Source organism: Rhodnius prolixus, unplaced genomic scaffold, assembly GCF_049639745.1.
Source record: "Rhodnius prolixus isolate KJV_2025 unplaced genomic scaffold, Rpr scaffold_4, whole genome shotgun sequence".
Classification (NCBI taxonomy): domain Eukaryota; kingdom Metazoa; phylum Arthropoda; class Insecta; order Hemiptera; family Reduviidae; genus Rhodnius; species Rhodnius prolixus.
This window is the reverse complement of record NW_027411614.1, coordinates 38,201,184-38,226,643: the sequence shown is the minus strand read 5'-3', so window position 1 is coordinate 38,226,643 and position 25,460 is coordinate 38,201,184. Positions and strand designations below refer to the sequence as shown.

The 25,460-nt window shown below is 33.7% G+C and overlaps 1 protein-coding gene across 3 annotated transcripts in view; it reads left to right on the top strand.

The window, feature by feature from the left end:
* LOC141455619 (neuroligin-4, X-linked-like) overlaps positions 1-25,460 on the top strand; it is a 577,612-nt gene that overhangs the window by 213,632 nt on the left and 338,520 nt on the right. For 2 of the 3 annotated variants that reach the window (XM_074130808.1, XM_074130802.1), the window contains exon 3: positions 18,762-18,803. The exons of the other annotated variant lie outside the window; for it this stretch is intronic. The gene's annotated coding sequence lies outside the window, so the exon portion shown is untranslated. The remainder of the gene's footprint in view (positions 1-18,761; positions 18,804-25,460) is intronic. 3 annotated transcript variants of the gene reach the window in all.

Below are 25,460 nucleotides of genomic sequence, written 5' to 3'. Positions count from 1 at the left end.
CGCTAATTTCCTTATTTCTCCTTCGTTTTTAACTTCTGTTTCCAAAATAGGGTGACGTAATTGGAAACAAGAGAGAGCCATTTAGGTAAATACTTTGTCTAGTTGTTGACAAAGTTTTTTACAGTTAAAGGTTAAGTTGTGGCTAACAAAAATGTGTATGAGTTGTTGATTACTTAATGTGATTTGTTTTAGTTAACATAAAACTGTTTTTGAACTGCTGTAGGAGTTATACTAAACTTGACTGCCTAAATTTTTGTTAACAGTTTTCTTAACTTTGTAATAGTTTTATTGTAGCTTTAGCTGAGAGCCCTGGTGGTAACAGTGGCTGCCACATCCTGTCTTGGTTCGCTGTAGAGATAACGGACAACTCTTTTATACCAGAGAGGCAGGTATAAAATGGTTTGTGTAACCAGACATGCAGAATAATTTGCCCCAAGTTAGCAACTTTTCCTTTGGATGTTACCTTTACAACTTTGAATTAATATGTGAAAGTTATGCTTTTCCACGTTAACCCTTCAATTTTCACTCACACCCTTTTTGTGTTTCTAAAATTAAAAAGTTAAAATTTAATTCAAAATATTTTTAAGACAAATATAACTGTAGTGTACATAATGTCTATATTGCTGGTCAAAAACAAATACATTAGTGGTTCTAAAGTTTTCTCCGTAAATTCATCTAACTGTTTTTTATAGTTAGTGTGTTATTTATAATTATTACAACGCGTTTACGAACCAAAATTTTCAAATCGGAAATACTCGTGAGATACTGTATTTTTTGTTAGAACTTTCAGCAGGAAGTTAGCTAACATCCTGAGCGAACAGACATCTTAACCGTACAGGCTACAGAGCCAATTGGATCTTCCACATGTATTTTTATGCTGTATTTTGGATAAGTGTAACAAATGCTGGCGGAAATACATAACCAAGTGGTTATGCAGAAGCGCTAACGTTTTGTTTCCAGAAAGCCCAATAACCTCACCAACGAAGTGCTCTTAATTACTGAGAATCACGTCTCACTTCAGAGATTTTCCGAGAGAACTATTGTTTAGAATCAAAGCAATAGAGATACAATGTGATAGTTTTGCGCATAGTTGATATTTCTTTTTAGAAACATCGAGGAATGATTGGACAATACTGGGCCAGGATGACGAGGCCTCTTGACCGGCTACTCTATGACGAGATTATACAAGATTCCTTAAGGGTTAGCCAAAAAGCTACTGTAACCCCTAAAGTGTCTATTGGAGCACCCACTAGTTACAGCAGGGGTCGCCAAACGTTTTTGATCATGGACCCCTATATAATTTTTCGAAATCTCCATCGACCCCCATAAATGTAATTTTCAGTTGATTAGGTACTGTGTTTGTACATTCATTTTATGATTTTTAAATATTTATTAAAGTAATTTAATAAAGTATTATAGATTAGATCGCTTCTATAAAGAAATTACGCGTGGTTAGAAGTTGAGAATTGCCAAGATAAGAAGTTGCTGTTCTTTTCTCTAAGCAGCTGAGGAGGCGGATTAAGAATCTGATGTTTACCAGCCGTAATGGAATAAAGTGGTTATGAAAATAAAAGATACGATATAAAATTGATTTGGATTGAATAAAAAACCATTTTAATAAATTCATCAAAAACTTTTCTATCCAATGAATGTTATTCTTCGTGAACAAGTCAGTGCAGAGTGTTTCCATGCTGCTAGGATCTAAATGTTCGAAGCTCAAATCAATCAACTCCGCTTGGGCAGGGGTTGTAAAAAGATTAGTGTTATCAGGTTCTGTAATCCATGAGTGCTGGAGCAGCAAGAAAGAAAAAGAGGTCACTCGGGCTTGCTGGAAGGCTACATAGAGCCGGCGGTGGACTTGTAGGCGGTTAGTTGTGTGGCAGAGTGAAATGTCTGTCAGGATGGGGTGCTGGCTGGCTGTACGTTAAAGTATAAGAAGTGGCGAGGGGTAGTTTGTCGGTTGAGCTCTAGGCGACTATAACGTCTGGCAGTGGGGATGTAAGCCGCAAATTGCGTTTGCAGAAACTTTAACTTACCTCCCACAGATCTTGGCCAGCCTCCGCTACAACTCTGCTTTCCACCCTGCTTCGCCAGTAATTTTGTCAGCAAAAGTAATATCTCTTGTCAGTTCATCAACACAGCTCCACAGTTCATAAGTCTTCGCTTCATCATGTATTATATATAAATATAAATAAATTGCTTCTTCTTTATTTTTTTTATATATGTTATATCTGTTTCTGTTTTTTCTTCAGATAATATCCCATCCGACGAAATTTCCTACGCCAGAAAGAAGAATTATTGTGATCTTGCAGAATTTTAATCGACCTTATGCGTTTTCTGATCTCGAAATGCGTATAAAAACATAAAAGCTCTTCCCTAGAATTGGTTCTCTTACCAACAAGTGCGATGTCAATCCTTTTTTTAAAAAAATGGCATTCAAATTGCCAATTTTATTTTAATACTTTAAATTACTTAATTCTAGTAAAGATAAATTACGTTAATTCAGTGTTAGCCGGTGCCCATGTTTAAAATCTACTCTATTAAAAAGCATTTCCTGTAAATTCTTACAAACACAATAATCATAAGATTACAGAAAAATAATTAAGACAACCCAACAAAAAAATGAAAAATAAATAAAGGTTATTTCCCAAAGACTGGTTGAAGCTTACCATATTGTACAAAAGAGTCTTGAAAAGGTTTTTCAAATAGTTAAACATCGTCTAATGAAGACGATCACGTAAGGTGCAGTTTGACAGTTGTGATTGAAGTACTAGCAAATAACTTAACAAAATTGAAATTGATTAATCTTGGAGGTACAAGGAACCACATTATAAGCCAAGAATCATATTTGAAACAGTTCCTTTTGGATTCCCTCCTTTAAATAGAGAATTACCCTGAGTCCTTAAGTTTTATTCCTTGAGTAGAAGCGGATTGTTGACTTTATGTGCGTAGCATTCCAATCCAGACAATCCTGGACGTACACTAATCGTTTTCTTTTAAAGTGCATCAATCAGTAGAATTAGAATTAGAATTAGAAACGGGACGGGACCTACGCCCCACGGCACCGCAGCCACAAGAGGCAATGAGTAAACATTACACGGTGGAAGAAAAATTGATAAACTAGATTAAGGAAAAGATTAAGGTTTTATTTAAAATTAGAAGTTATTAATTATTAAATACACAGATCTTTATGTACCTACTGCTTTATGTAACTTTTTCATTCATGGCTTTAAATGAAAAAAAAAAATATATTTATTTTTATAAATACAAAATACAAATAATATAAGTAATAAAACTAAAGAGTTTTAGCATAAAGTTAATGTTTTATATACCAAGAAGATATTAAGTAAATTTAATGACAGTTGAAATGCATGCGACCACTCTTACCCTCCACTAAAGTTATAATGTAATCAAACTTAAAACTACGTTACTGTAATTACAAGATTAAAGAGCTTTCAGAGTTTATGATTGTAATTTCTTTAATGGTCTAAGATAAAGCTTTTATTGGTAACTATCATCCTTAAACGTACAAATAAAGAGAAATAGTGACCGTCCAAACTAAATAATATATTTATCGCATTAATCTGTTAAGAATAGAATGTTGATAGCTACAATAATTGTTAAAAGATATTTATTTGTATTCCTTTATTTGGAAGAAACGTGATATCATGTAGGAAATAAATTCTTAGGTTGTGAACATAACTTATCTCTAGAGGGGTGAGGAATTGCGATCAGAGAGATTTTCAGTTTTAAGTATAATCTGGAAATAACGGTTTTGAGATCTTGTAAGTTAGGAAAAGAGTTTTTTTTTGGGTGTGTTAAGAAGTTTGTATCTCAAAAAGCGGAAACTGTAAAGGTTCTAATTGAATACGTTGATTTTATCCAGCACTGCGGATCTGATTTTCAAATTTCGACATTTGATTCAATATTTGAATTGGCACACTTGAGAGAAAGAAAAGCAAAAATTAAAAAAAGCAAAAATTCAACTGTTTGTTGAATAGTGATTGTATTTTGGTCTCCTCTTCAGAAATATTCAATGAAATGTGTAAATCTTCAAGGGTTCCTGGAAAAAATTAATGAAAAAATCAGTTCAGAAAAATCAGACTAAAATTAGTTCCATAATTAAGTACAATGTACATTGTAGAATCATCTAAGAGACAATTATTCCAGCACAGAATATAAACGGATAGATTCCAGGCAGAATCTAGGTCTAAGGAATAAAGCGGGGCGGAATCTGTGCCCCGTGGCATTGCAGCCAAACGAGGCTTATTTTGCCTCCTCCCTTTAAATTTAGTAGATGTAACCTCCCCTAATCAGGAGGTTGAGGACTTCCCCAACTAGTTCTTTTTGTGCTACTGTCTCTCAAAGATCCAAAGGTTTCATAGCGCAATCACTCTATCATTAGCCAGTGAGAGGCCGTTTCCTCTTCACCCTGACACAATCTGCACAACGGATCCGAGCTAATAAGCCCCACCTTAAACAGATCCTTCCTGAACCTACCATGCCCGGTGAATAGACCGGGTAATAAGAGTAATCTGATTTCTACCCAAGCACAGAGTCACTTTGCCTCTTTGTATACACAGCCAAGGCTTCTTAGTCTTGCTGTGTTTGACCCCCAGGACACTTTACCCAATTCTTTTCATGTTCTCTGCAGATCCAGTCTCTGGATGCAACACGAAGTTAAATTAAAATTTTATTAAATCTTTAATGAACGAAAAAAAAGTGTCATATCCATCGTCATTTATAATCAGCTATATTTGGGAATGATCACCATTTTTTCATTTTTCCATATTATTGGCGATCAGTTCACAACCTCATCACTCACAGCTAGAGCAGATTAATAATCAACAACATCCCTGCTAATCTCTAATGAGAGTTCAACAGTCCCAATGGACGTTAATTTCGTTCAATGACCGTGAAAGATATTCAATGAAATTACTTCATTAATCTCCATTTCAATAGAAATGTGAGCAATTAGAGCAAATCGGCGGAAGATTCAATTATGGTTATATTAACAATAAGGATTATATATTATTATTACGAACAACATTGGAATGAATACAGAATAATTAGGGACTTCAATTAATTGTTTGTTTTAATAAAGTTGAATTGTTTGGCATATGATGGACATTCACGTACACTCTTTGATTCATTGAAAGGAATTTATACGACCTGTGCGAAAAAAAAATTCTTTGAATGTGTCAACTTGATATGTACATGATATCAAGCGATTGTCCACAGAAATTAACGCGTGCCTGCCACTTAAAGTCAAATGAAAGCTTGCTTCAGGAGATTATTAAATTCTTCAAGGGTTTGGGGATTAGCGGTATTACAAGTAGATACTTTTGGCGACCTATTAGTTTTTATGCCGAAACTATTCCTTTAACTTGAAAAGTACGATATAATCAATCGCTACAAACTCTTCTGTGGAATCGTCAGGCTTGAACGAGTCATTGATCGGACCTAATGGTCTGTTTTCTCGGTTGATGCCATCAATCAAATCGGTCGTACGACAAACATGCGTGCTATTACGGAAAAAATCAAAGATATTTATTTTTATTTATCTGCAAAAAAACTTATGCAGTTCACTCATTTCCGATAACTGATTAACTAAAATATAAACATATAAGTTTAAATTAAAATTCACAATTTTATGTGTTAAAACATGTAATGAGAGACTCAAAATTAAAAATAATAGAAATAAAATAAAATAACAAATAACAAATAAATAAAAGAAGTATAAAACGTTGTCTTATTCGAGTGCCTAATTTAACTATCCCAAGATACTGCATTTAAGGAAGAATACATTTCTTTCTCAAACTTAGCGCAAGCAGCACAACACCTTTTCAGGAAGTGGAAAACCTTTTCTTTAAGAATACAAGATAGCAAGTATATAACTTCCTCCAAAAGAAAAGTTGGTAATTTAGATTGTAAAGCCTCTCCTTAGTTCTTAAAGAAAGCTAGGAGAACTGGGATATTAAAGTCATTTATACATTGTCCACATCTAAAGACAGTTTTTTTTTTTTTTTTGTAGTTGCAAGTTACGTCGCATTCAATGCTTACTTCTGAACTCCGCTCGTTATATCAAACCCAATGACGATTTGACCATCTTTTGAACTATTCAGCCTCTATCAGCTTACTCAAGATCCTTCCAAAAACACCACAAATCTACTTTCCAGCACCTTTAGATGAAGCTCAAGAATTTTTTTCGTCACCAACCATACCAGCAACTTAAATTTCTATTTCTGTTTTTTGTTTGTTTATTTTTTGCCTGTCATTCAAATTCAGAAGGTGACTTTTTGATGAAAATAGTATACTATGGCTTCCTACATTTCATATTCGTTGGAGATCACATCATTTAGAACAATGCACTAAGATGATCTGATGATGCTATCTGTACAAGTTTACGGTTGAAATAGTGAAATTATAACCACAGGTTAGGCTAAAGTACATCCTTCAACAGCGCTGAATATTACTAGTATACAGACTGAGTTAATGCTGTCTTAACGAATTATCTCCCGCAGAACATTTGCTAGCGGTTTATATCATTTACCAACAGCGTCCTAATCTAATTTGTGAAACAATCCAAAAGATGATACAGATTAGTGCTCAGAGACTGATACTAGGCAGAGACTACAAATATATGAACTCACTAGTCGAATTTATGTAGTTTACTATATATAATAAAGTTACATTATCTCGAGAAAATCATCTCTGTTTACGGTGGGAAATTTTTTAGTATTTTCGCAAGATCGCAATGGTTTTAGTTGGGACATTAAAAGATGTTTATTTTGAAATAAACAATCTACAACTTCACAATTTCGAAGATATGTATTTACCACATTGCAGTTATTAGGAATTCACTTAGAATGTAGAGCTTTTAGTTCACACTCTTTGACTTTACTGTCATACTGCAGTACTATTAATAAGAATACAATTTTATCTTAATCAATTTAAGTTTTTACTCGCTTCCTGAATTAGAATTTTTATTCTTTAGGCGGGAATTTCAAGATACATACAAGAATAGTGAGCGGCCAACTAATTGGTTGTAACAATGTCTGTTTGAATACAATTTACATATATATTTAATATGTAAATCCTTGAGGTCGCAGACTTATTTAAAATGGTGCCCAGGTTGTGAGCAGTGCTCTGCAAGCAGTAGAGTACCCTCTCACCGCGTTCAGTTCCCATCAAATAGAGAGAATATTTAGAAAGAAGGTAAAAAAAAAATGAAGTCTTATACACCTTTTTTCGTCTCTGCAATTTACCCGTTATTGAACGTTTTTATTATTCAAATGTGTATAAATATGTCCTTTTTAAAATTCATTAATTAATTACTGTTTCCTGTCTGATATTGGTTAAAAACACAAAAACAAAACATTTCGTGTTTCTTTTCTAGTTTTCTTCTCATCCGCTACTCCTAAATGTCTATTGAAAGTGGGCCAGTTCCATATTTATACTAAATAATTACTACAAAGTTGAAGAAATTCGACGAAGAGAGAATTCTGCAAGCTAGAGTAGTGCAGCAAGTAGTAGATAGAGATATCTTGACGGATGTAGATACAGTGGAGAGTCTCGGTTATCCGTCATGACCGGGACCGGACACGCGACGGATAGTCGAATAGACGGATAATGGAAAAGAACAGGAAAATTTCCAGATTCTTTTGTTTAACGTGTATAAAACTTTGTATTAACTGGTATACATATTTTATACGTTTATACGCTTAAGCCTTAAAAGGTCAGGTATCTTTCATTATTCAATTCATTCTATTGTGTATTAAAATTAATGAATACAATGTCTGCGACATCTAATCGGTTTTGTGGGCGGTTTTGTTTGTGGTTGATCTTTTTTAGGAAAAAACCCACAAACTGTCGAATGATGGACATGAGTATGGACCTAAAAGACAAAGGAAAAAATCTGAAAAGAAAATATTCACACTCTGCGTTGAACGGGGTTGTGACCGTCACTAATTTTTAATTTTTAAATACTGAGGGCAGTGACGGTTAATTGGAATAGACGGTTAAAAGTGTAACTGATAACCGAGACTGTACTTATACATATTTCTGCAATAAACTGGATGGTCCTGCATGAAGAGAATTGTAAAAATTGGACTATAAAACATAAAAAATGGAATGTAACGCCAACTAACTTGGCTGATCTAACTCAATTTATTGGAAGCCATAAATTTTGTGTGTGTAAAATCCTGACTTTACACTATATAACCTCATTTGCAAAGATTAAATGAACCTCATTTTCGTATTTAGTATCCAGTTTACTAAAAGATGAACTTATTTTAAATTAAGTGTTATCAAATTAACTCAAAAATGAAAATTGTGAGGAAGTAAAATTTGTTGATAAAGGTACAAAAATTTCTTGAATCGACCCCATTGCTCAAGATAAGTTAACTTTCCAACTCTCTATTTTAACTTTTAAAAATGTCAGCCTTTCAAAAAATAAAATAAATAAATAAAATATTAAAAATATTCAAATGAAAAAAAAAAAAACCGTGGTTCAAGAATATAAAATCAGGAGAGAAAAGGATTGTTGAATTTCAAACATTTTAAAAGTCATTTCACAATTCGCAAATAAAATTAAAAACTGAAAATTATCTGTTGTACGGCAATTTTTTTACAATATTTTACTTATAAGAAATATAGATATATAGATAAATAGATTTATTTGCTTGTAGTGATATTTCCTCCATATAATTAGAATTAGTTTGCAATGCATTGATATAATCTTTCTTTATTTTGGATATTTATATGTATACATTAAAAAATATTCACTTACATCTAATTTTAAATTGCTTCTTAATTCAAGATAAAATATCTTCAACTGAAATTGCTCTTGTTTTTAATGCTGCAATGATAAAATAGTAGAGATCATCTAACTTAACTTTATTTGAAAACTGCAGTAAATTGTCAACACTTTCTACTTCATCTGTGTTGATATACTTCTAAATATATCTATTTCTTGAAAGCTTGTAATTAGGGTATACAATCAGGAAGTGATATAGACTGTCCTGTTCGCAAATGTTACATGCCGGGCATTCATTTTTAAATATCTATTTGAACAGCGTCTAGTCTATCTTCCAAACGGACAAAGTTGGCTTTTAAAGTTTAAAATATTCGAAAAATTCATTTGTAAGTTAATTTAAATGTGTATTAAAGCTTCATAAATCTGCATAAAATTTAATGTGAATTTGGAACATTTGGTTTAAAGTTGAAAGAGATGTACCAAAATCTCAGCAAATGCGGTTCTATGGCATTTACGAAAAAAAATAAAATAAACAAAAATCATAACTTCTGAACGAATTGACTTAGAACAGCCAGGTTTGTGGCGTTTCACTCCGCTTTTTATGAACCTCGGCCAAATTGTTTCTTTCTTCTTTATGCAGGACTACTCAGTAGGCCAATAAAATGAAACAATAAATGCATTTAAATAGACATAAAATGCTTAACATGTAAACACGTAACCTCGTCAAAACGTTTCGTTCTTAGTCCTAGAAAAACATAACTTAAATGGAAGCTACAATTTATTCTTTATTCTGTATATTCTAGTATTTGGCATAACTATTAGTAGTCACCGATAACAATGATCCAAATGGGCTTACTTTATTTTTGAAAGAGTAATTTTAATTGGATCAGAAACAAGAGCGTTTCCACCCAATTAAATTGATTTTATTGATAATTCAATTTTTAGGCAGAAAATTTCACTAGTTTTCTGGCTACACCAGCTGATGACGCGTTTACATATTATTCAAGGATCCCAGTTTTCATTCAAGTAAAAAATTTCTTTCTGTAAGAAGGGTTAAATGAAGGACCTGAAAACCAGTCTCTGCAAGACCCTATCCTCCTTTGTGATGAAACGCAGGAGGTTGGAGTGGAAAAACGCCCTGAGAGGCAATTAGGAAAAGGCTAATGCGTTTTTAAGCGAGCTCCAAGCTATGAGAAGCTTTTCTATCCTCCCAATAACCCCACCTCTATTTTGCCAATAAAGTCTGGACCAGTTTTTGGTCCTCCTGCTCACAGGGTGCTGGGCGCCTTGCAAATGTCGCCCCACATACTGAACGGCAAAGTATAACAGACCGTATTGAAATTAAATTACCTAACCCTATATGTATACATAGCAGCTGGCAATACCAAATTCCATATTCCATTACCAAACCCTGTACTTCATCCTGCGACCCTTATTAATTCTATTTATTAAATTATAGAACTATCATCACGTTGAAAATTTAACTAAATAGAAAATTTTCCCATTATTCTTTATTCATTTTAAAGGAATTTCCTTCTTTTAAATGAGCTTTATTGTTTACTATGTTTAGATAGAATAGATATATCAACTTTGTGAGCCTAAGAGTCTTGGAACATAGCCCCAAAATTGAAAAGACAATTGCATGTAATGGAGAAGCGATATGTAAGAAAGGTCTCAGTTTAAAGTCCAGAAGGAATAGGATTAGGGATGAAGAGAACCGGGCATGGAATCTTCCAAAGAAAGAATACAAAAATCTCTGCCCCACATATTTAGAAAACCAGAGAATAAAATCTGTTTCTAAATTGAAGGACAATAAAGTTAACTAAACATGAATTTTTATAGCAGCAATCTTTCTTAAGCAATGCATTGCATAAAATAATACTAACCAAACTAAGGTTACTAATGGCGACAATTGTGAGCATTCTATTTGAGAACTAAGTGATTAAAAAAAGTATTAGAATTCCAAAATAGCGTAAGACTGGAATCAGTAAAGAAGCGTTTTATTCAATGGAACTTAGAGAATGCAGCGTTCATACGCTTCTCATGATTAATGTTTGTGAAAGAAGAATTGAAATGAAAGTTGCTTACGAAGCAACACGTTAAACACAAATTAGTTTAACGTAAAAAGCCACCACAGACAGGTGGATATACACGATAAGTGTAACAGAGTAAGTGAAACTGAATAGCAGTATTTTATTTAAAATTATATTGCTATAAGCTTAATATGAGAGATATTTTAACTGCATTTTCCTCAACATATTTCTGCGAACAGTAAATAACAGCGACACATTGCTTCTATACTAATTATAATCGCCAGGATGCATCAGTGTTTTGATGGAACGCCGAACTTAATATGCACTCTAAAATCATCCTCCTTTTATGAGAACTTATTGCAAGTGTATGATGATCCTCTTTGAGATGGAGCAGTGTTAGGCGGAAGGTTTAGGTCGGTGAAAGTAATATTGCTTCTTCAAGTAGTGGAGATATAACCTGGGCCTCTTCTATCGAAGTGATGAGAGAAAATCTAGATAAAGTTAACATATTTTTGGTCTTCTATTAAGTGGACTGCACCTTAGTCCAAACATTAATGGAAGTAATTCTTAATGTGGACATTTACGCTTATTTTGGTCTGTTTGCTAACATTCGAAGGCGTTTTTATACGCTTAGTTTTAGAAAATATTTGTATTTCTATTCAAATACACTTCTGGTACCTTATCTTGACCACCTTCATGACCTTCTACGCTCATCGAACTTAGAGGGGAACGTTAATAATCTTTAATGGACAAGATGAGCTTTAAGAAATGTTGAGTTAATAACTTTCTCCCTCTGGTGAAACTTAGTTTTACCCTCTAAAATATTAAAATATATTTGAATTAAAGAAAATGTTTAGTTTGGGGAAAATTTTCACAAGTATAATATTATCTTATTTCATGAGTCAATTCATACGTAACTGTTAAATGGTCTCTGAAATAGGTGCGCACGCTAAAGTGTTAGTGTTAAAGACTAAATGTAATAGTGGATGGAGAGGCTGGAGTTGTGAGAGTGAAAGTAAGAGAAGATAGGAGGGATGGTGTGCATGAGAGAGGCCGATAGAAGTTGGAGGCAGCAACCGGGGCCCGAAATAAGAGATAGGAACTACCGTCCGTAGATGTAAGAAATGGAAGCTGTACCATTGGACCAAACTTAAACATTTCTACCACATTAACTTTGATTCATACGTTCCCCTGTGGTTCAAACAGTCTTCTTTCCGCGGCCCATCCTTTATCTTTTCTTATCCTTAACAAGGCTGCCACACACGACCATTCTTCTATCTTTTATACACATTCTAATATATCAAATCTTCAACTCTTTCCGTTTTTCTATCCTACTACCTCTTTTATACATTTTTTTAACTTGTTTTTTTGGATTCCACAGGGAGAGGCAATTTTTGATCATGTACTGTCCTTTTTCATTAGTTGGCCTTCTACAATACATTTTCTACTTTACAAAATATCTCTGCATTACTGTTGGGCAATAGAATTTATCTATACATTTTGCTGTGATCAAATCTGACATTAAAAAGGGTAGACCTAAATAACGGCTAGTTTTTCAGGCGAAATAACATCCATCTATAGGCTCTTTCACAATCTACACTATTATACCATCCGGTAAAACCCTTGCCTACTATTCAATAATCGTCATCTGTCTCTATTTCCGCCATTGTATCCAGTCTACAGTAATCGCGCTATCTACTCTTCTATAATTGCGCTTCTCAGCGAATTTTAAGACAATACAAGCAAGCATACTGGAGAACTGATCTTGTAGCCTTAACATTCGTTTTCTTTGTTCCTCGCCGACAGAACCTACCTAAGGCAGCAGTTAACGAGTTCTCTAATCACTGCTAGTTCTGCAGCAAGGTCACAGATTTTTGCATGTTGGATTTGTTTTCGAAGATTCCAAATAGTGGCATTAACTTCACAAAATGGAAGTCCTAAAAGCTTTTTCTAAAGTCGTATCACCATTATTAAAGTTTTTTCGGCTAGCTGATTAAGCACACTGTTTCAATTGCCCACAGCCTCAGCCTCAGCAGCTGTGAACTATTTTCTTCTTTTAATGTGAAACTTTTAGTTTTCTGGAGAAAGGTTATTGATCTTATTTTTTGAAGGAACTGAGTACATTAATTGCCTTAGGCTGCACACCCTCAACATCACAGGACTAACTGTGCGGTTACAGAAACTCAAGAAACTAGTTCGAGGTGGGTAAGTTCATTTAATAGAATAAATTAATTAAAACTTGAAACGTGTTGAGATAAAAATTACTTGTGCACAGAAGTGTGATAAAAATTTTCAAGCGATTTCGTAAACGGTTGTAAACGGAGGGAAAGCGCCATTATTCTTTGCTGTATTTCACTCATATTAATACATTAAACCAAATCGGTAGCCAAGGATTCGAACCTAGAGCAGCTTAGCTTGATTATTCATACTTCTATCACTTGGCGCCTTGTGATAAAGTTACGTGACGGCGGCATAAAATAACTGAAAACAATATTGCTAACAAAAAATTTGTTAAAGACATTACTGATATCTCACAACTCGCTGTTTGACCATCTACATTCATTATACACAGAAAAATGCTACCCGTTGCAGTTAAAATTTCATGAATGACGATATTTATTCAATGTTAATAAGAAGAAAGTGTAAGATTTTAGAATCTAAGGCACCAATGGTATAACTAGGAATAATTTATTCCATTCTACACTTTACAAGAGATTCATGAGTCCCATGGTAGAGCTTCTACAATCCAGGCAACCTTTTGGACATCATTAATGTAGTATGTAGTTGGAGCTACGTTAAGAACACCGGGAAACTCCCAAGAAGGAAGGAGGATGAAAAAGATGGGTTTGAGACTCAAGTTTGTGTGGTTTTTACCTTTATTTTTCAGGAGAGCAAATAGAACTCTGCCTTGCACAAACAAAACAACACCAACTACTACTGGTCGTTGTTTAGCCTCCGGTAGTGGAGAGTATTCTATGAAATATTCCACCATCTACTGCATTGTTCAAGGAATTAAAAGTGAGAAGGAGAGAGATATATGAAATGAAAGCTGGAGAGGATGTACCATCCACACTGTGAATATTGCAGGAGAAGTATTGTCACAGGTATCAAGATGGCTTTTCATGCAGATACGCACTCAAGTACTTCTGCAAATATTTGAGGATGGTATCTTGTGATAAAAGTATTATGTTGTACGTAAAACAAACAGCTGTAAGCTCGGAAGTATTAACAATATTATAGTTACAGTATAGAGGTTTAAATAATACATGGAATTACTTGTATTCTTGTATTTTTTAAGACTATTTTTGTATATTCACTTCTTATTTTGGGTATAAATTTATATAAGATTCACAGGAAATTATTTTTTACTGTAAGCAGAGGAATTTTTTCGTGAGTATTGAAGAGAAAGTACATTGCTTTTTCATTTTAGATATATCCTTTAATTTAAGGTATAACACAACTATAATTTAAGCACCATAACCCATTTAAGTTATAATTTAAACATTCATAATTGAAACAGTCATTAATAATTAGGTAGTCACTTTAAGCTCATGACTTTGTGGAGGTCCTCGAACCGCTCCATGACTGAAGAAGGATGAGCCGTGGAGATGGCGTAATTTCCTGTTATGATATCGCAGTTAGCCTAGATCTGGGATGGCGAACCTTTTTGAGACGTGGGTCAAATTTTGTTCATTTTTTTTTTTAGTACTAGCTCTTGGGTCACTAATGCCCATTTGGACAAGAGTTAAGTTTAAAAATTTTAAACTGAATATTTTCAAAACTAAACTTTAAAATTCAGTTGGCTTAACTGGGTAAAACGGGACGAAACAAGTGCTGTGGAAGTCTCTTTTTACAAACATAACTGAACAAAACCTTACAAAAGTGTGTTTTACCTGAAGAAAAATCTAAATATGGTTATTTGCTTTGGGTTGTCGATTTTTTTAACAAACAAAATATGAGTAAAATTATACATTTTATTTGATATTTTGTAAACACTTTTGCTTTATTTAAAATACTACAAAAGCATTTTTCGTCATTTGTTTTTTAGAAATGTAATGATCAAACTAAAGGTTATAGATAGCATTTAAATTGCTTTTGTGTCAATGCGTGTTTGAAAAAAATACAGATAGAATATAAATTATCCACACAATTAGAAAATCTAAATCAACCCGCGTAAAAAAAAAAACAAATGGTTGCCTAGCAATTGTAGGTCAGTGAAAAAGCTTGTTCGGGTGAGTGTGTGTGCCCCCGGGTCATAGGTTCGCCATCACTGGCCTAGATAAACTGAACACTGACTAAATGCATTAAATTTGTGTTGATGAGAGGATAAGAGAATGAAAATCACTTCGAAATTTATAATTATCTTGGACTCCACTGGCTATTATTTCCTACGAAGTTAGTTCAAGGCATTGTGAGGACTATCTTCTTCTTTAAAAAAATCAGCCGATCTCTTGGCTCGCAGCCACAACTAAAACCATTTGATCTAACCGCTATCATCTACATTACGATCATTCAACTTAGCCCTAGCTATTTATCCGGATATTGTTTATTATAAACAAGTTTGAAGTATGTATTCTGCAGTTTTGCATAGTCTTGCATCATAATATTACTCTCAACTCTACATTCTTAAATCTAGATATTTCTGTAACACTTATCACTTCCCTTAACGTAACCATGCTGCATAAGAAAATTTTTACTGTTTTCTGAATAGAAGTGTTTGTCCTCACAATAGTCCTCACAATGCCGCATCTGCCTTTATCCATTTGTAGTGTAATAGAGGTAGATGCGAATGCTCCCTCGTACTTTTAAATTTCACCAACTTCTGTAACATCCTAGTACTTTTTGTGACTTTATAAGCAAATAATTAGGTCGGTTAAAGTTAGACTCCTCCAAATAGTTACTCAGAAATCTAATGAAGGAACATGATAGCAATAAAAAGAAGAAGAAGAAAAAAAAAAAAAAAATTAGTTTCCTATCTTAACTAGTATCCTTCTGTAAGTTTTATCTTAAATGATATCTTTAGTATTAATTTAGTGTCAGAAATAATGCAATTTCCTGCTGACCGAGAAATACTATAATAAAAACATTTTATTAAAACGTGCTTGTTAAAACTTCAGCCAACTTTACTTTGTATTTGATTATAAATTTCCGCAGGAGTTTGTAGAATTAAGGAAGTTTAAATTCCTTTTCGTTTATTATTCATTAAAGGTTTTAGGATATCACATTGTGCTGCTGTTGATTTATTAATCAAGAATATTTTACTCACATCAAATGCCAGTCTATATTTCTGAAAAAGTTATTCGTTATTTTATTAGAACCAATGAAAATATAATTGCTTCAATAAAACAATGATTCTGTTAATAACATTATGGGATTAATAATGTAGTAATTATTAGTATAAAAAAGGAGACAAGCTTGAGTGCGGGAATTACCGAGGTATCTCACTACTGGGTATTGCGTACAAAATCTTCTCCAACATCCTTCTAAAGATAACTAATATTTTTGCTGAACGTGTCTTAAAAGACTATCAATGCGGATTCCGGGGAGGTAGGGGAACGTCGGATCAAATATTCGTTGTAAGACAATTGCTCGAGAAGTGTTGGGAGTACAAAATCGGGTTACACATTCTCTTTGTGGACTATCGCCAGGCATTCGATAGTGTCAATAGAAATAAGATGATTGAAGCTCTACGCGAATTTGACTTTCCCTGCAAACTAGTTAGGCTCATTAAAATGACGTTAGACAATAGTAGTGCTAAAGTGCTTATCGGCGGTGGCCTGAGTCGGGAGTTCCCAGTAACGACAGGAGTGAGACAGGGCGACGCGCTCTCAGCCACGCTATTTAACCTCGTCCTCCATAAAGTCATGCTGAAGTTAAACCCTACTGGCAACATACTACGTTCATCCAGACAAATCTGTGCTTATGCGGACGATGTATGTTTGATCGCGCGAAATAGTGGGACGCTCAAGGAAATGCTGTTGGAGCTTGACACGGAAAGCAAAAGGATGGGCCTGCGAATAAACGAACAAAAAACAAAGTATTTGTGCACTTTAGGTGATAACACCGCTAGTTTCGCGGCACATGGGTACATTTTTGAGCGCGTTAAAAGCTTCACTTACCTAGGGTCTGAAATAAATGAGGAAAATAAAATTTCAATGGAAGTAAGCAAAAGAATCATGACGGCCAACCGCGCATTTTTTGCCAACCGAAATTTTTTTAAAACGCCCGACTTATCCCGGACTACTAAGGCTAGGATATATAAGACTTTAATAAGGCCGGTGCTAACCTATGGAGCAGAGACGTGGACCCTTACTGCTGCAATGGAAAACAGCCTCAGGATATTTGAACGGAAAATGCTAAGAAGAATATACGGACCTGTGTTAGACAGTGAGTCAGGCAACTGGAGAATTCGTAAAAATAGTGAGCTGTGCGAGCTATACCAGGATGTCAGTGTCGTTCAATTTATCAAAATCCGACGTATTGACTGGCTGGGCCATGTGGAGAGGATGCAGGACGATAGAATGCCCAAGCAAATGTTGTACGGGGACGTATATGGCACGAGAAGAAAAGGGCGCCCACGAAGAAGATGGCTTCAAGATGTTGAGGATGACCTAAGAACACTTTCCGTCCGCAGGTGGAAAGAAAAGGCCATGGATAGAGATGTATGGAAAGGCATTATTAAGGAAGCCAAGGCCCACCCTGGGCTGTAGCGCTACATACAACAACAACAACAACAATTATTAGTATGGTTTGCTTAAATTTAGGCTCTGGTGCTAGTATTGTCGGAAGTTGGAGGTGTAGAGAAAATTAATTCATTTAATCCACATCATGTTTGCATTTATAAATAATAGAAGAGTTAGTTTCAATAAGATTTTAATGCTGAAATATTGAGGACATTTTAAAGCAAATTAATTTTTCGTGTATGTAATACATAACTTTCAAAGTGATTTAATGTTTTATAGTTTTTATAGTTTTGAGATGGCTGGCTTGCAATCTACGATGAACAATGTTAGGTGATAGACAGCGATGTCTGTGACAAGATTCTAGTTTGAGTTCTGTGCAGCTACATTTTATTGAAAGACAAAAGTGATGATGCTCAGATACAATTAACTCATGAATCGAGGAAATATTCGAAGCTTAATCTTTATCTTTTTTTTTATTAACAAACATTTCATTTTATTTAAATTATTATAAATGTATACAAATGTAAATTTCATTTTATATTCAGCAGGCAAGTTTTAAAATTAGATATCTGAATACCTGCACCAATCTTTATTTTTTAGCAGCCAATCACTTATTCTGAATTTTTTTTTTTTTTAGTTATTTGTTCAAACATTTTTTTAAAAAAATTCAATCTATTCTCATATTACTATACAGCTCTGGAATGACAGAGAAGCATTATGAAAATCTGCTGAATGTAGGCGGAAAATTGCAAATTGATCAAACGTAAAACCAATAAAAGAAGACGTCTCCTTTGTTAGTTGGTACTTCTATCCAATATTCTCTCTTTGGAGAATTACTTGAGAAAGGCTTCCGTCTTTTATTTTGCCTTCCATCCCTCCTCCTCCTCCAAAATCCACTTAGATATGAAGATAAAAGTAGATGAGAGCACAAGAAGAATACTTAAATGAAACTATGGATGAAAATCTTTTAATAATACCAATTTTTGATTGGAATTTGTTGATTTTTTTCGCTGCTTGTTTTTGGGTTCTTAAATAAGAGTGATTAACGATACTGCTTTAGGATTCCACCCCAACAGAAGTGTGCTGGGACAGAAACCTTAAGGATAGCCTAACGACCTAATGCTAATTAGAATCCATAACTGTCAATCAAAGATCCATAAGGCAAAGGATATCCGTCTCTTGGCCATAAAGATGTACATTTGTATCTTACAAGAATTAAAATAAATAATGCCGTATTAGTAATTAATTTAAAATTAATATTTTATTTTATTTTCTGTTATGTTCCAGAGGGAGCTAAGGTGTAAAATAGAAGGCTTCATAATCTAGATGGTAAGTGATATTTTCTCTGCATTTCTCGGTTATTGATTGTTCTCTGTTTTATGACTACAACAAAATCACCCTTTCAGGTGATAAAATTGATTGGGTGAAATATAAATAGTAGACTATAAATAGATAGCGTATGCCTAAGATAAGTTGTATTGCAGTATAGGGTTCGATTCCCAGTTTCCTTTACATTTTTTTTTGTTTTTTATTGTCTCACTCATACATGTCTTCCAATTTCGGTACTTCTTCTCAGCAATAAATATTGAAAAGGCTCTCTTAGAGTGACAGTTTGTTTTCTTGTTATTGTTGTTACTACTGTTATTTTGACGGCAGTGTAGAGGGAGAGCGATGACATCTTTACCCCATACTCCTTCCTGTACAGCCGCAGCCACAGGAAGATCCTTCCCTCGGCTAACCTTGTTTGCTAGCAGTTTTAATTTATGTTTTCCTCTCTTGTCTTCGCTTCCCCCCAAAGATATTTGCTTCTTTTCTTTTTCTCCACATTTTATTCATATTTTACCCGCAAGAAAAGCGCATATTTATTTAAATGTGTAGCTATTTCCGTACTAAGACGAAGTGTGTCATATATTTAAAGAATATAACAACTCAAGTTTGTACATTTTACATTTTGCACTGTTTTTGTTATTTTAAACTTATCCCTGATAAATATATTTCTTAATATTTTGTTAGTGCGGTTACTGCTTTCGAAGGCAGAAGGTTTATGAAGTTTGTGATTTTATAAAGGAACATTTTTACAGACAAATTTTTGTTATGGTAATACTGTGGGAGTAGGGCATCCCACTAAAGTCTCATTCTAGACCTTGACACTTATTAACGAATATTAAATGCCTTTAAAAATCCAATTATGGTTGAAATTCGAAAAAAGTTTGTCACTTAGTACTTCCAGAATTGTAGTAATGGGAATTAATATGAGAGTTTAATACCAGATTTTAACCCCAAAGGAGGGAAAGAAAACAAAGAAAGAGGAAAGTTAGGTATGTTGGAGAACCAGAAAACTTGAAGGTGTATCTAAGAAGAAAGGTGAGTACGGGTTGACATTAAATAGAGACTGGGAGCCGCGCTGCGGAGAAGGTACTAGGATAGCAGATCACGCCCACTATCTCCAGCAGAGTTCCAGGTATACTTGGTACCGGCTGGCCGTAGAGTAGAACAAACAGGAGTGGGCAGACGAACTTGGGCTCCAAAGTGTGAGTGAGTAGAAAGGCTCCAGTTCCAGCTCCTGTAGCTGTAGTCTGGAGGCTATCCACGAACCATAAGACAAATTAACTCCATCCATCTTTTTCACCCGCTATTCCCTCTTCATCTAGTTCACCTAGTAGCCTCTCCCCTCTATTATTGACCAGAATTTTCTAGAAAGAGAGAACTTGTGCTCGTATATTCGGTGAGGAAACATAGGTGGCAACATGTTAGCGAGCCTCTTTGATTAATTGGTAGATAATTGTTGTTGGTAGAGAAATAGAACGCCCTTACCTTGCGTTATCCAGGTCACAAATATCTTATACCCTATACTCCCGTCTTTTATATTTCAATTTAATATTTGAAAATGAATGGCGCAGCCTCTACGTCTAGAAAGTTTCTTAATTTTCCTAAAATACTTGGATAATTCTGATCACACATTCCGCGCTCCTTCAGATATCTTTCTGCTTTCATCAGAGATAATTAGTTTTCCTTCATCGTAACTTGATTTATCGTTTCACGCTGATACTGATAATTCTCTTACACAGCTGGCTGGCTATTACCTCCATTTTAAGGCTCGTATGTTTCGATTAGATATTTCTTAGCCTTACTCTGTAATTGTATAATTTATCTCTTTATTTATTTACTGTTCTTAAAGGAATTCCTTTTAACAAGAGTTGGAGCATAGGAATTTACTTATTTATTGATTAGTTATTGACATTAAAACAATGGTTAAGCTCACAACTTAATCACTTACAAACCCCACATCAAATTATATTTTGCAGAAGGTTAAACAATGATATGTATTACAAGAGTAACCATTTAAGGAAACAAAAAAATGAACGTTGCTGACAGACACGTAATAATTATAAAAAATAAGAGAGAAAATACATCTTACTATTCCACAAAATCTTAGCTGAACATCCGGCTTCTTTAGCCTCTCGCCTCTCATCCTGAACAATTTCTGACGATCATCCTAAACGTCTTAAACGTCAATGGCCTTTTGATTTGCTCTAATTGAATGTAAGGGAGTGTTAAAGTTTTATGCGGAGTGCTACCATTGGATAGTTTCTTCCCTCATTAATTATTAATATTGTACAGAACAACTGAATTACTTTCGGCAAAATTTTGCCATTGCAATAATCAAATAAATTAAAAATATAAAAAGTGTAAGTGAAATCCAAAATTTGATGATAATCTGACGAGCGGAAGTGTCACATTACTGAATAACTTTTGTGATTTTCAGCTACTTTTTCTTACGCTAAATAGCTTCAACAAAAATTTTATTACGCGAATTGAGATAAGTCATCTAATTAGTTTATTTTAGGATTATTTCGATTTTAGTAAATCTTCTCTACATTCAAAGTATAAATTAATCTCTTAATTAATGTATATCACTGGAAATTTAAGTCAAGAAATTGCTTTAATCTTGAGTTAGAGGTATAAATAGAAGTAGGCTGTTGTGTGCGAAGAGTTTAAAGTTTCTTGGAGTGAATAGAAGAGCCCCTCAGGGGAGTACAACTAGTAATTGGTTGGCTTATAAAATGAGCTTTAAGCTAATATATACCTACTAAGCTTGGCTATACATAGAAGTACTATATACAAAATATTTATATACTGGTAATTAAAGCCGAATTCAACAGAAAATATAGTTTCTTTAACTTATCCTCTACTTTCTCATATTTCTATTTATGTAATGTTCAAGTAATCTAATTTTTATTTGGTACATCACTTTGCACGAAGAGATTAGAGGTTTTCTAAACATCTGAACTAGATAAATCTATCGTGAAACAGGATCTCATATTTTCCTTTTATTTCAGTTTTTAACTTCAAGTTTTACTTAAAAATTGAAAGTATACGCAATAATGTTTGTTGTACTTACTGTCATACAACACAATCGAGTGTAATGGAAGGGTGAAGAAAGAGATAAAAAAAAAAAAATTAAAAAATCCCAAAAACATTTAAAAGAATGTCTTGGAATTATCTTAAGATTAGCAAGGAAATCTTAAACTCAAAAGCAAAATAATTGGGTTTATTATTTTGTAGAGAGATTATTTTTTAGTAGTAAGAGATGAATGATTGGGAAATAGTTAAGTGCAAATGATGTTTGAATGAAGAAGTGTGAATGTGATTTCACGAGCGGTTTTGTTGATGTCTCTGATGTATGACCAGTGACTCAGATTGATTGTTACTGCCTGAGTCACTTTGCGTTCACATTCTTCTTCAGCTTTGCTCCACCTAGGTAAGAATAAAGGATCTTTCCACAGGCTTAATGAAAAAGGGCGAAGAAGTAACCTCCATATTCTGCTACTTGGCGAAGGCTTATCGTACTACCGCTGGTAATTTTTCTCTTCATTCCTTGCGCTACACAAGGCGCTAATTTAGTTAAACAACTAAGTTGCAGACGCAAACCCCTTCTTCAGTCGACTACTCCTATTTTAAAGGTTCAAAACCCTACTGAGTTAGATAGAGGCTCTCGTTGCAACTCATTAGACAATGGCTTTAATTCTGCGGTGGAAACAACGTACAAGAAAGTTGGCTATCAAAGCTTTTCAACAAATATATGTAACACAAAAGTTTTAATACGTTCTCAGGAAGATCGTAAGAAAAAGTTGTAATTTTAATGAGATCTGTGTATTAAAGTTATTCTGAAAGTTCGAAGTAAAGTGAATTTGATATTGCTAACAAATTTCTTATATGGGATTCAATTATGATATCCGAGTTTTAGAAATACTAAGAGCCAAGGATGTAGCTTGGTATAAGAAAAGTTTATAGTTAAAAGAAGAAATTACATTAAATAATTCAATTTAAAAGTATAATTGTAAAGAGTTTCTGTCAGCCAGTTGTAATTTTAATTACCAAGTTATTGTTCTTGTATTTTTCTATAATTTACCCAATTTTCAATTTTAAAGTTTGCTCGCGGCAAACTTACTGTTTACTTTAATTTCATTATATATATATATATATAATTGTTTATGATTTTAAGACATCAGATCATCATCATATTTTCAAACTTTGGTTTAACCTAAATAGTTAGACACAAATTGAAGTTAAAAAAACTATAAAATAAGTAGAATAATAAGAGCAATTTTCATTTATTAAATATAGGACTAGATAGACAACTATAACGCTAGATAAACTGGAGTTCAGATACAGCGTGATTGAGTTTAAACTATTTCTCTTCTAGGCAAATCCTCTCATCTATTCAAGCTGTTCACTGTCTTTTTTGTGTTGTGTGGTTTACCTCCTGGGAGATAAATAAGGTTTGTTAGTGAAACCCTTTTTTTCTTCTGACCATAATTATCTGTTACTTGCACCAAAACTAGAGATTTTCTAATCTTTAAATACCAATTTGCTTTTCGTCTGCATTTGCCATTAAAAAAACAAGCCACAGTGTAGGTTTTCCGTGAGCCTTCAGGCGACAACTTGTTGAAAATGAAGTGAAGATGTTATTGATTAAGGTTTATGAGTGAGAGATCTTGGGCAATTTGTTGAAGGAGGTCGAAGTTCTTTAAGATCTAACCGAGTTCGTTTAATGTTAGTTGTCTCAGTTGAGTCTTCAAGTTTCTTTTATTAAAGCCGTTTAGAAAGAGTTTCGAATTACCTATTTTATTTCTTCTATTCAAGTTGAAAGAAAACTCTGCGATCATGTCAACTTTGTTTTTTGTTTACAGCTGAACATTAATAGCACTTTTCAAGTCCAATAAGAGCCAATTGTTATAAATAACTACTTCATGTCAGAGATATGCTACGGTACTTCGGACAAAAGGAGTGACAGTTTGTCAGCTTGTAGGACAGGTTGGCGATTACGTTGAGGACATTTAGTCATGTAATACACAAGAGCTGGGCTGTTAGTGTGAAGGGGCCAGAGTAACAGTGATACTCCAACTTGTTCACACATCCGTTGTATTGAGTGGTTACGCACTTAGAGCAGTAAATAAATAAATGCTATTGAGTTGCGAATGAGTAAATTTTAATGCAGATTCACTGACCGTCTATCAACTATTGAATGATGGTAATCTTACTTTTTTACAATCCCAACATTATTATTACATTATATTTTATTTTGTTTTAAGATTTATTAGTTTGATTATATTGATTATTAGATTTAATAGGCCTCATCAGATGTTAGGTTGCCCTCTTGTTTATGTATTCTAGTTGGTTACGTTTTACTTGTGCCTAACAATGGATATTTTTAAATTTAATGGAGAACCTTCTTCGCCTATTAACAATTCTTCATTCTCTTCATACTATGTTTCCAAAGCCATTCATTAAAGACCTCTTAGTGTCCAAAAAAAACTTTTATAGCCCTCTCTCTGAAGATTTCTCTGTCTTCCTGCAACTATTTAAATGATGCGCTACTTTTCGACCGAACAAGATAATAATTATAATAAACTGTTTGATCTTAATCTTTATCACACTCATCTCGATCTGACACCAGATTCTGAAACCTCTCTCTCTCTCTCTCTCTCTCTTTACTCAATAATCAATCAGTCAATCAACAGAGATTTAGGGTATTTACCACTACAGTTTAAAAATTTACATAATCGGAACTATCCTGTTTCCGATTAGAAGCTTCCTAAACCACAAAATCCTTTAACTTTAATAGGCCTAACCACTTTTAGTTACCAAAAGTGCCTAAGTTAATCCGTCAAGGATGCAGCAACATCTCATATTCGATCCAATTAGGGTCTTTAATCATGACTTTAGTCTGCTGCCAAACAACTTAGCTCATCCACATAGAGGAATTCTGATACAGATTAATGGTTCAGTTATCAACCGTATTATCTTGATTAATTATTCATGGCTATTGAGGAGGATTATTAAAAGGAACTTCTTTATTACCAAAGTTTTGGCAGATTGATAATATCCTTCAGGGTCAAAATTAACAAAAATTAGCCTAATTTAACTAATAAGCATTCGTTTAACAATGAAACTAGGTAACAAAGTCGCGAATACATAAAAGAAATTAAATTAAAATTAATTTTGAAGAATTTGTTTTTTACCTAATCACCTCTATTTGATGTGGATTCAGCTTCTGTCAAGATTTTGACTGCTCTATCAATAATATTTTCGTGAGGTTTGTGTTAAGGTTCTTTGGGTAAAGACGAAAAAAAATTATTGCCAATTTCAGTCACAAGTTTATTTATTACTTTTGGCAAAGTTTTCGACCTCGGGACTAGGTCATCTTCAGAACTTACGCTAAATTATTATAATGTTTTTTACATTATTACATCTATAAGATTAGTGTGTCTTCTTAACAATGTAAAAAAAAATTGCGTGTTATTACTGAAGATGACCTAGTCTCTAAAGCTTAGCAAAAATTACTGACAAAATGATGACTGAAACTGATTATAATTTTTCTTTGTTTTGGATCATCGATTCAATCATCAAAAACTATGTACAACTCCTTAACAAAAACTTACAGTTTAAAATGTTAAGTATAAGGGTTGATTAAACGCCAAA